The sequence below is a fragment of the Sebastes fasciatus genome, chromosome 2 (genome assembly GCF_043250625.1).
Source record: "Sebastes fasciatus isolate fSebFas1 chromosome 2, fSebFas1.pri, whole genome shotgun sequence".
NCBI lineage: Eukaryota > Metazoa > Chordata > Actinopteri > Perciformes > Sebastidae > Sebastes > Sebastes fasciatus.
Window position 1 is genome coordinate 13,265,144 of NC_133796.1, and position 12,443 is coordinate 13,277,586.

A 12,443-nucleotide genomic window follows, 5' to 3' on the forward strand; every position below is an offset into this window, starting at 1 on the left:
TTACATGGTGCCTGACTGTATTTCTACTAATATTTTTTGACCTGACCTTAAACCTAGACGAGCCATGCTATGTGTCTCATTACTCTCCCACCGTGGTGAAGGTGAGTTACTGAGCTCTGAAGTAGCCTCTCCCTAGAATCTGTCTCCCCTCAAGATAAAGAGGACATCAGTGGACAAAGATCCCTTATTTAGTGCTGTAGCTCACTGGCAGGACAATTAGCTCAAATATATCCACACCAGACCAAGGTCAAGTCGTGCTTACATGCACAGTAGGTCTATAAATAATTCCTAATATTTGCATGAAGTTGATTAATTTCCCATGGGGCAAGAAACATTTGGTTTTCCAAGGAGATTTAAACCAAAGCAAATAAATATTAGAAACAACATTTACAATACGGATTGGTCCATGGTTTCTGGATGATGTATCCTAATTGCGTAATTATGAGGTTCACATTGTGGTTTTGAGTGAAATGTCTCAACAACCACACGACGGATTGCCATAATATTTGGCACACACATTCATGTCCCCCCGCAGGATGAATTATTATAACTCGGTGATCCCTTAAAGCTAGGGTTGGTAATCATCTTCAAAAACATTCTTGGTTATATTTGTTACCTGCCTGCGCACACTCTGCCCGTGCACTCATTGTGAGTCACTGGAATCTTCCACAAGCTGCTAGTTTGACAGCTGTGAGCTCTAACAATAGCCATGTTCGTCATGTTTACGCTCATAATGATAATTTTGGTGGAGTGGCTTTGGAGGGAGGCCAGAAGGAACAAGCTGTCAACCAGTGTTGCTGACTTGGCGACTATCTCGCTAGATTTATGGACTTTTGGAGCTAGTTGTTGGAAAAGAGTTGGCAGTGTTGCCAAACCCAGCCCAACACTAGGCTGGGTTTGGCAACACTGCCAACTGCCACGTGGCCAGTTGGATAATATCTTAAATCTAGCGTAGGCTACTCTTGCTAATTTGATGAGATTACCGACCCTATCTTTAACTTTTCATTTAGCACCATCATAAGGTCAATGATTTCATTTCTCAAATACGTTGACTAAATACTTGCAAAACTAATGGCATTCCCTTTGTGTTGGGTGCTAAATGTTAGCATGCTTACACGCTAACCTAAATATGTTGAACGTTATAGGCCTGCAGCATCAACTATAGCATTGTTATCGTGAGTATGTTAGCATTTGGATCCGAGCAATGCCGTACCAAAGTATGCTACAGCCGCACAGAGCTGCGAGCATGTCTTTAGACCAAAGAACGGATATTGCCAAGTCAAGTGTTTGTTCCATTGCAACATCTGCACCCAGCAGCAAAGCTACGCTTCCGCCATTCTGGACTGAAAGCATACCTGACGCCAGTATAACGTCCGCCTAAAAAGTGCCATACAAAAGTAAAACAAAATATTTTCTATTTTATTGCCACATGCTGCAGAAAAAGCCTGTATTGAACAAAAAAATACTGTAAATATAATAAGCGTTTTCAGTCCAAAATGGCGGCAAGAAAATAACAAAAAAAAACACCGGAATTTGAAAAAGAAAACACTGTTGAATGAATTGTGGACTTGGGCATTAAAGACAAACCTTTTAAGAGTCTGTTTAATACATACGTAGCCTACATCTGCTCTATTCAACAAGGAAGCCTTCGCATCTGGTCTTGTTTTGTTTTTGTCCAGCTGCCAGGTTTCTGTTTTCTCTAAACTTCAAAGGAAGCGGCTGGATTAGCAGACAAACAGCTTCTATGACAGATTGATTGATGGATTGATTGATTGAGTGATGTCACTCCCAGTGATGAAGTGATGGCTAATGTTCTGTATGTGTCTCCAAAACCTCAACTCCACACCCCCTACCAACAGCGGACCGCCCCCCCAGAGGTCGCCCATGTTAACCACTTCCTGTAGTGGCTGAGTGACTGAGTGATGGATGAGCGTGGAGCGCTCTCCCCTCGGGGGCCGACTGGAAAAAGGGCCCCACTTGAAGAGACAATTACACAGCGCTGGTGAGAGCCACAGGTATGCATTGTCCTGACCGGGGTCAGCCGCCAGCCAACCAGCCGAGCCACCCTCAATTAGGCCAACAATAGGTGCAGGGAGAGATAAAATAACCAGGTGTGTGGTGGGGAAAGGTATCGGTTTGGGGTCACATCCCAGTCAAATGTTCCGGTGTGTGGCTATAAGGCCAGGGTTGATTGTAGTGCAGTTTAATGAAATCAGGAAATGGATCCAAATTGTTTTTATCCAGTTTGTAAAGAAGGGTGAAGAAACATAACATATTTATTAGGTTATTTTGGTGAATAATGACGTTCAATGTCAGTAAATTTTATTTTATGTGTAGAATGGAGGAAAGCTGACCTCAACCCGAATGTTAAGATTGCATAAACTGTACTTGTGTTTTGTACCAGGCTTGATTCCTCTGTGTTTGTACAATAACGCAACAGTATTTGTGTTGTGTGTCTACGAGAGAGAATACATGTGTAAAGTTCTCTGTGAGCCTGTTTGTACAAATGAATAGATGTGTGTGTAATGTATCTGTGTGTGTGTATGTGTCCCAGGTTCCAGAGTGCAGGCTGGTGTTGGAGGCCCCGGGGCCAGAGAGGCAGTGGTAATTGTAGAAGCAGGCTGAGGAGCTGAAGATAGCATCGCAGCTCTGGGGCGGCTGTCAGCGGTGGGACGGGCCGCACTCATTTGTCACCAAACACAGACAAACAGCACTCAGCGCCGACAAAACACTGACTTGATTGACTACATGTGAAGCAACACCAGCCCTAATGTTTTGCAACTGTTAATTGCGCTAAAGGTCATAAAAGAGGCAGAGCGCAGGAGGTTCGCGTCAGCGTAAATACAAGGCAGTATTTACAGTGACAGTAAAGGTCACGCAGACATTATGGCTGTGGACAATGTAAAGATAGCCTTTTTTCTTTAATGCTAAAATATTTTCCTCCTATCTGTCTTACATACAAAATATACAATTCATATTTTTAATCCTGTTTTTGAATACTATCTTTATCACTCTGCTTGATTTAGTAATACTGTGAGTGTTAACCCATGTTTGATTTAGATTTATCAATGAAGGTACTTTGATGAAGTGTGTTAAATAAAATCTAATTAAGTAAGATTATTAGACAGTAACATTGTGCAGTTATATCTCAATATATCTGATATATATTATAAGGCCATCCAATATTTAAAAAAATAATTTTAGTGCATATTACTGATAATCAAAATTATGACATCAATTCACAGTGCAATATGACTCTCATCTCCTCTTCTCTTGTCTCCTCTCCTCTCCTTTCCACTCATCTCCTTTCCTTTACTCTCCTCTCTTCTCCTCTCCTCTCCTCTCCTCTCCTCTCCTCTCCTCTCCTCTCCTCAGGCCTTGGCCAGACCAAACCCAGGGTCACTGGAGCTGCTAAAATCTGAAGCATCTCTTCCTCTAAACCAGCTGTCCTCTCTGCTAGCAGGCTGATCACCGCTGACGTGCTCACTGCCCCCAGTTCACTTAGTATTAGAGTGAAAGTGAAGTGATGGTGAAGTCCTGACGCCGATGTTGAAGCTGTCAGAAAGCCTGGCAGCTGAGCAGCCTTGATGAGTAGAGGATATATGGCGTGATGAGTGTGTGGTTGAAGAGTGCAGAGGGGGTCTTGTGGGAGAGAGGCCTTGCAGATCAAATAGCCGCCTGATCAAATGTAGAGCATGTTTGTGGGTCGTCGCTGTGGCCCTGGCTCTGGTGACCAGCGGCGGCCCCGATATCATCGGTCCTGCAGGACCTCGCTCTTTTTATCTCTTTCCCTCTCTTATTTCCAATCTGGAGTGGCTGACCCATTTTTGCACACCTCTGGTCAAATTTTCCATCTTCAGTTACAGTCCAATCAAAAGGAGCTCCTTTAAAAAGTCACATTAGTAGCATTTTCACATAAATATAGATAATTTAATCATTTCTGGATAGATAGAAAAGCAGGCTAAGCTGCCGATTTGTCGGTTAAACTGCCAATTTGTCTGTTTTGCTAGTCAGATAATGCTCAACTTTATGTCCCTTCCATTATTCTAGCATAATTTCAGCTCTCTCTGCTGTTATCAGTGACAAAAATCAGTTTTAGCATCATGGTCTCTGTACTAAAATTCTGCACTTAGCATCTTTAAATCCCTCTCTTCCCTCCTGTTTCTCCTCTGCTACCAAGGCCTCATCCCCCCTCCCCATTTTCCCACCCTTCGCATCCACTGAGCGCTGTTGCATCTCTGCTCATACCTGTCTCACTCTCTTACAGTTGCGAGCCCTGTTAGCACGCTGCCATTCATATCAGTGGGATTAAATGGATCGTTTTCCAGCGTTAGCAGCTTCTCCGCCAAGTGGTCTTGATGTCCGGCCAAGCATAATTGAGTCATCTGCATCTCATCTAAAATGGATGAAAGGACTTTTTGATATCGCCAGGCTCACGCCCCTCCCCACTCCCTAACCCAGCAGGAGGGAGAGGAGGCTTAGGCGAGCATCACTTCATTCTAGAAAGACAGACCAAGAGGAGAGGGAGGAGAAGAAGAAGTCAAAAATACCTTGTGAGCCATCGCTACTTGTGGAATGACAACACAAGAGATTAACCAGTAGGAACAAAGGAAAACAGATCAGCACAGGTGATTTAGTTTGAGCAAATAAAACTACTAATTTCAGCTATTTCCTTGTAACTTTACTCTGCGCTACAAAGAACATGACACTATTTCCTGCTTTGCCACTGACCGCAAACATGGTTTTAAGCTGTTTGCACAAACAACCAATGCTTTTGTTTTTCTGGAGAGGGCAGTTTCTTTTTGCATGGTAGCACAAGATGAGAAGAGGGAGAACAAAGCAGCAGTAAATACCCCACAAGTGATGCATTCCACCTTGAGGCCATAATGGACAAAGTGTCAACTTGTCTTCTTTCAGTTCTGGAGTGGTGTCATGCATGTGTTTGTCCAAATCTCTTTGAAATGGACAAAAGAAAAAACATAGACACAAAGACTAATCCTTAAATTTGCCCAATGTAAAAGTGCTGTGGAACAAAAAACAAAAACATTACAAAAGAAAAGAAAGTTAAAGTGATGGTAGGCAGAAAGTTTTTGGCATCATTGGGCAAAAATCCCATAATAACCTCCCAGCATAATGTAATATTTGATCAGCGCTGCCTAGTTTGAGCATTTGATCACAGATGACAGCTGCTCAGAGATGGCAAGGCTCCAGCTCGGCTCTGATTGGTTGTTTTCCTCCGGTCTGTGAATCTCTTGCAGATACCATTAGGAGCACCGGAGGACACAGAGACACATGGTTGTCCTCAGATTACCTGTCTCATGCACTACAGGATATAGTGACCGTTTTATAAAAAATAACTTAATTTAATCACATTTGCTCCAATTCCACCTACTGCTGCTTTAAACAGAAGGAGCAAAGGTGTAACAATTAGAGTGAGGAGCCTTCACACAGCAGCTTAAATCTTAATCAGTTGCACAGGATTAGCAGGGAACAAACAACTGCATCTTTCTACTCCTACACTGCCGCCATGTTTAATGCATCACCAGGAGACAGACAAGATGAAAAAAAAGGTGAATATTAGGTGATATGATGGGCAGGGTAGAGGTGGATGGATATGAGGAGGGCGGAGGGATAGTTTAAAGGAGGAGGTAAGGAGAGCAGGAGTGTGTGATGTATTCATCAGGAGAGACGCTCACCTTATCTGCTCCAACCTTGAGGATGAATTGCTGGCCAGCTCTCCCAAAGACACACACACACACACACACACACACACAAACACACACACACACACACACACACACAAACACACACACATATACATATCCCTGACGCCAACTCTGCTGCCCCGTGATTGACAGCTCTTCAAATGAGTGTCTGAGTAGCACTGGGCTCTGGCCTTCCAAGTAAGTGGGCCGTCAAATTACATCCAGGGGACCGACTGGCCCCCTCTCCCCTGGCAGAGGAGAGATCTATTTATTTGTCTGTTTATTTGCTTGGTTTAAATATTTGGTGGGGGAAAAATATTGAATTTTTGTCCCCCGGTCAAAGTCCTCCTCATATTTAGTTAATAAAGAGCAGAGGAGGTTGTTTGCCCAGAGAAGTGCAGGTTAAGGGACTTTATTTAAGGGAGTCCTCGGAGAGAGCCGGTGACCTTCTTCTCGTGGAGGAGAGGGTTGTGTACACTGTGCTGAGATTCGCTCTCGCTCTGCCTCGACCAGCCTCTCTGCCTTTCTCCGGTCTATTTATGTACTCAGACATGTTTCCTTCCCTCTTTTTCCCTGCTCTCCTGTCACTTCCCATCCATTCTTTCCTTTCTTGCATCATCCTTCTCTTCTCTTCTCCTTACCTCTCTCACCGGCCTTTTTCCTCCCTCTCTTTCTGCAGAGCCTCGCTCTATTTGACTGGAGTCTCTCTCTGGATTCCCCGGGCTGCATCCAGGTTAAACTCTTAATTGCCTCGGCGGTGGGTGGTGTAAGGCGCCGGCTCACTGCAGCTCAGCCGGTCCCTGTGCAGGGGGCTGCGGGGTTATTGGGTAGGGTGAGTTGTTCTGTGTTGGATTGTGGCTGGTGTGCGCTGCTTGCAGACAGTGCTGAGAGATGATAAAGACTTATTAATATAGATGATGGAGATGACCTCTGACAGCAGCTCTACAGCGAGCCTCCGCAGCACGTTAGGAGACGAGACATGATCTCTGTGTGCCCCCACACCTCTGTCTCTATCTATCTATCTATCTATCTATCTATCTATCTATCTATCTATCTATCTGTCTGTCTGTCTGTCTGTCTGTCTATCTATCTATCTGTCTATCTATCTATCTATCTATCTATCTATCTATCTATCTATCTATCTGTCTGTCTGTCTATCTATCTATCTGTCTATCTATCTATCTATCTATCTATCTATCTGTCTGTTTATCTATCTATCTATCTATCTATCTATCTATCTATCTGTCTGTCTGTCTATCTATCTATCTGTCTATCTATCTATCTATCTATCTATCTATCTGTCTGTTTATCTATCTATCTATCTATCTATCTATCTATCTATCTATCTATAGGTCAATTAACAACACAAAACAATGACAAATATTGTCCAGAAACCCTCACAGTTACTGTATTTAGCATATAAAATATGCTCAAATCATAACATGGCAAACTCGAGCCCAACAGGCAACAACAGCTGTCAGTGTGTCAGTGTACTGACTTGACTATGACTTGCCCAAAACTGCATATCATTATCATAAAGTGGGCATGTCTGTAAAGGGGAGACTCGTGGGTACCCATAGAGCCCATTTTCATTCACATATCTTGAGGTCAGAGGTCAAGGGACCCCTTTGAAAATGGCCACGCCAGTTTTTCCTCGCCAAAATTTAGTGCAAGTTTGGAGCGTTATTTTCGTCTTTGCGACAAGCCAGTGTGAGATGGTTGGTATCAATGGATTCCTTAGGTTTTGTTGTTTTAAGTGATGCTAGTATCTTCACTCTAGCTTTAAAACTGAGCCCGCTACAACTGCCAATAGACTGATTGCGTTAATGCGTTAAAGAAATGAGTGGCGTTAAAACTAATTTACGTTAACGCATTACTATCTATCTATCCTCTAACACTACCACCTCTCCATCACTTCGTTCCCCGTCCTCTTTCTGCACTTTCTCGCTCCATTCCTTAAAACACTGGTACATTTACTGCAGCCACACGCCCACAATCAATACCCACTAGTGGGATGAATTTAAACTGTACACGCTGTAAATGTAAATGTGGACATCTGCAGTGTCTGACTCCCCCCCACCTGTATCTGGATAAACTGCAACAGCGTGTGTGCATCAGTCAGTCTGACGGCTACAAGACCCTCTCACCTTGTCACACGCAACCACAACACATGCGTGCTTCGATCCAAGATCCAAGCCCTAATGCTTTTCTGCCACTGAAATAAAACCCGCAACACTGCTGCTCGGCTAATCAATGGGATCAACGGCGTATTGTATCCGCTTGTAAATGCGTTGACAGCTGTCAGGTCCTGTAAGTCACTGGTAAAGTCATCTTTTTCCCCTGACATAACAAAAAGCTGTATACTGTACTGTATATGGGCTTTGCAGACTGAGAGCCTCAGAAGCCACAACACAACCCCGGTTCATTTCATAAGGCTATATTAGCGAGTTAATGCCCCCCATCTCAGTGCTCCACCCCTGCCATTGATTCTTGTTTAAAAGGCTATGGGTAGTCGATACCACCTCCTCATCGCCATCTGTCTCTATTTACTAATAAATAAAGTGGAGAGCATCGACTGCTTTGGCCAGGCCTGTAAAAGCATGCATGCTAATGAGCACTGGGCCTCTGTGGCCAACGGAGGTGGGGATACTCCACCTCTCCACTAACTCCATCTCTCCGTCTCTGTCTCGATGGCCCTCGCAAGGCACAGCACTCCAATCATGGTAATTGCCCGCCGGTCCAGTTGTTGTTTAACATCGCTCATCAGACGAAATGCGGTTTCACTTCAGCAGCATAGATTTTTTTCTCCTAGGCTTTCTTGTATGTTCATTCTGTTTTCTTTCTCCCCCCGTCTCCTATAGTTGTGTGTAGGTCAGCTCTTAAGGTCATGTCTAGTCGTTTGTCAGATGCGGCCCATGAGCGCCGCCGCGCTACACTCCGTCACGCTGATCAATTATGGATCATACAGATGGGCTTGTTTGGAATGGCCCCCATGACGCATATGTTCTAGAAGGCGCTCAATCTTTTTCTGTCCACCTCCCATTCCTCTTAGTTTTGCAATATCTACATAGGGAGAAAGTATTGGTATTAAAGCAGCAGTGGGTAGAAATGGAGCAAATATGATTAAAAACGGTCACTATATCCTGACAGTAGTGCATGAGACAGGTAATCTGAAAAAAATTATGTGCCTCTGTGTTCTCCTGTGCTCCTAATAGCACCTGCAAGATTTCACAGACCGAAGGAAAACCAACAATCAGAGCTGAGCTGGAGCCTTGCCTTCTCTGAGCAGCTGTCAATCACTCGCAAACTCCGATCAAACGGTCAAACTAGGCAGCGCTGATCAAATATGAATCAATATTCTGTTACTGTAATGCCTATTTCTCGCCTCAAATGTTTTCAGAAACATCTTGTAGTGTACTGTTTAGCTGTAAAATTAGAAAGTTTGTGACCTGGTACACATGTTGAGATCTGTTGAGGAAATGCCTAGCACTGCCCACCAGCCGGAGCACAGCCAATAGGAACGCTCTCTCTGAAATTACCTGTGATTGGCCAAAGTCTCCCGTCACGGGCTAGATTTCTGAAGTCTGAAAACAGAGCCATGAGGAGCTGCAGAAGTCTAGTTATCTCTCAGAACACTTGAAGCTTTAATAAAGATATGTGGAGGAGGGGAAGAAAAATCAATATTTTGATTGAAGGAAATTCCTCATGTGAAGGTGGGAAAAGCTTAATACACACACGGACATACAATCATCATTAACAGCATAATAACTATTATTATTTGAAGAAGATTCAGAAGAAGAAGTAAAACAAAACATTTACACACACATGGCCGTATAGTCCATTTGGCTTGACACTGATTTCCTGAGTGAAGGGGTGGTGCTGCTCTCATAGCTCAGCATAACACAGTACTGCTGTGTCAACTGTGACCCCGGCGACCCCGCAGGAGCCAGAGAATGGGCCGGCGGGGTCGCTGTGCAACTCAGGTGAAATGAGGGGGTCAAAGGTCAGCTGTCCAGTGTGTCAGGCTTGCTGATCAGGAAGTGTAGCCTCTCGCTTCGGGGAGTACACAGGGAGTGTCATGTTTTGGACACATACCCGCAGCCTGACATAAATCTTCCGTGCTTACATGCGGCGGAGCTCCCAGCTAAGTCAGTGCGCTGCAGGAAAGTGGTGGGAAGATGCCAGTAGCAACTACTCAAAGTGACTGTGCAAGAGCTGATTATTGGACTTTTAGTGCTGATTGGTGTTTGCGGCTCAGAGGGCAGATCATAATTAATATTACTGCAGGAATTAATGGTTTAGTTGCCACTGAGACAACTGAAAATGCATGTGTACTCGCTACTACACTACTGTAAAATGCTTTGAATTAAACAAATACAACCAGAAACCTGCTATAACTAATATGATCTTTGATTTGATTAAAATAAATTCTTGAAATTTGGTACATTTTGTATTTTTAGCAAGCTACTCTTACTTTCTTTTGTCTAATTTGATTTAATTAATTCTATTTTACTTTTCTAGACGAAAAAACTCTTACTCAAACTCAAACTGAAGAGCATTTCTACTAAGAGTATTCATATATCTTCTCCCATCTGTGGCGGTCTCATACGGAGTCAAACAGTGCAAAGGTTCATGTTTGTTTGTCCCAACCCTTGCTCTCTATCTGCGGCTCACTCCCATTGTAGACACATCCAAACGGACCCCCTGCCTCCGCCATGCTGAGGCCGTCCTTCCTTCCATCCTTCACCTAGAGTTTTGGGTTAGAGAGCTCACTGTTGTTCTGAGTCGACCTAGCATCCTGGCAGTGCTATGAAGGGAAAACAGCAGCACCGCAGTAGAGTTTCCTCCCCCCGTCTCATCTGAAGCAGGCTCTGCTGGTTGTCCGGATCAAACCGGCCCAACAGTGCGGTGCTGAGTCGTGTCTGCAAACAAGAGGAGGCCCGTGCATTAAAGACTCGTCACGGGGGGAAACGCGTCCTACTCTCCAAGTTTTACTCTCAAGCAGCCCTGGAGAGGGTAGTATTACAAGGAGAGTTCATGCGTGTGTATGCACCTGAGTGTGTGTTCGGGCTCTTCTTTTTAAAGCTGCAGTGGGCAGAATTGGAGCAAATATGATTAAAAAAAGCGTGCATGAGACAGGTAATCTGAAAAATAAAGAAATTTGAATCAATATTCTGTGACTGTAATGCCTATTTCTCACCTCAAATGTTTTTAGACATTTTTTTTAGTGCACTGTTTAGCTGTAAAATGATAAAGTTTGTGACCTGGCCACCCTGTTGAGATAACTTGAGGAAATACCAATCACCGCCCAGCAGCTGGAGCAAACTTTCTCATTTTACAGCTAAACAGTACACTACAAGATGTTTCTGAAAACATCTGAGGTGAGAAAATAGGCATTTCAGTGAAAGAATATTAATTAATATTTGATTAGTGCCTAGTTTGACTGTTTGATTGGAGTTCGCGAGTGATTGACAGCTGCTTCCATTGAATGAACAGCCAATAGGAACGCTCTCGCTCTCTAAAATTACCTGTGATTGGCCAAAGTCTCCCGTCAGGGGCTAGATTTTTTAAAGCCTAAAAACATGTCATGAGGAGTTGCAGAAGTCTAGTTTTTTCTCGGAGCACTTGAATTACAATATGCAAGGAAATATAAAAGATGAAAAATACGAAAGGTTATTATGGAATTTTTACCAAATGATGCCAAAAACATTCTGCCTACCCCTGCTTTAAGGTTTTTTTTTTTCATTTATTTGTCCAACATTCTACTCCATCTATAGATAATACCAAGTCACAGAAGCACGTCCCCTCATCAATGTGTTTCCTGGAGGAAATCATCTGACACATAAAATGGTGTGCTTGTTTCCACCAGGAGCACAGAAGAAGAACTGGACACCACAGCAACGATTGATTATTAAAATAACACAAAAAAACTTGAACCAATGATTACCACTTTAAATTCTTCACTGTATAAGAATCCGATGAAGGCTTATTTATGTATTGTTCTACTAGAAATGATGTTTTGGAGCAGATTGCTGCAGGGTTTTTTGTCGTCAAAAGTCATAAAAAGGGGACAAATATCACCACTGCTGTTTATTTTGTTATCACTGCTGTCTGCACTTTGACATTTTTAAGCACTATAGTGTGACACCACTAATCTTTATTCTTCATTCAGAGAACAACTAAAGTTTGAAAGTCTCAGGTCTGCTTCTTTCATCTTTGTTCATCCTTGCTTCTGACGAAAAAGAAGACAGGCACTCTTCACTCTTTTTTCCCCCCTCTCCTCTCCTTGCCTTCTTCCTCCACTCACTCCGTCCAGGGAGTCATTATTGCTTTGGTAAATATTTCATAGGCCTCAATACCTGTGCACACAGCCACCTGCCAGCCGCCTCTCCTCTCGCACACAGACCATGGATAGACAGATCAAAATGAAAGAGAGCAAAGTGAAGGTGGAGGAGGAGGATGAGGAGGAGGAGGAGGAGGAGGAGGTGGAATGAGAGAAAGGGAGAAGGAGACTCTGCCTGCCTAGTGTGCATTTACATTTTCAGTGAGCCGAGGCTCTCTGCTCTGTATCCTTGCTTCATAACAGACCGAGTCCTTTCAAAAGATGGAAAGATTCCCTGGATGTTGTCAAATCTGTGCCCAACAACGTTTTGTTTTCTGAGGCCCACCTTTTTTTTTTTTCGCCCTAAGCATTTCGTTTTTTGTACTCGGCACATAAAAGGTGCTGGTTTAGTTTCC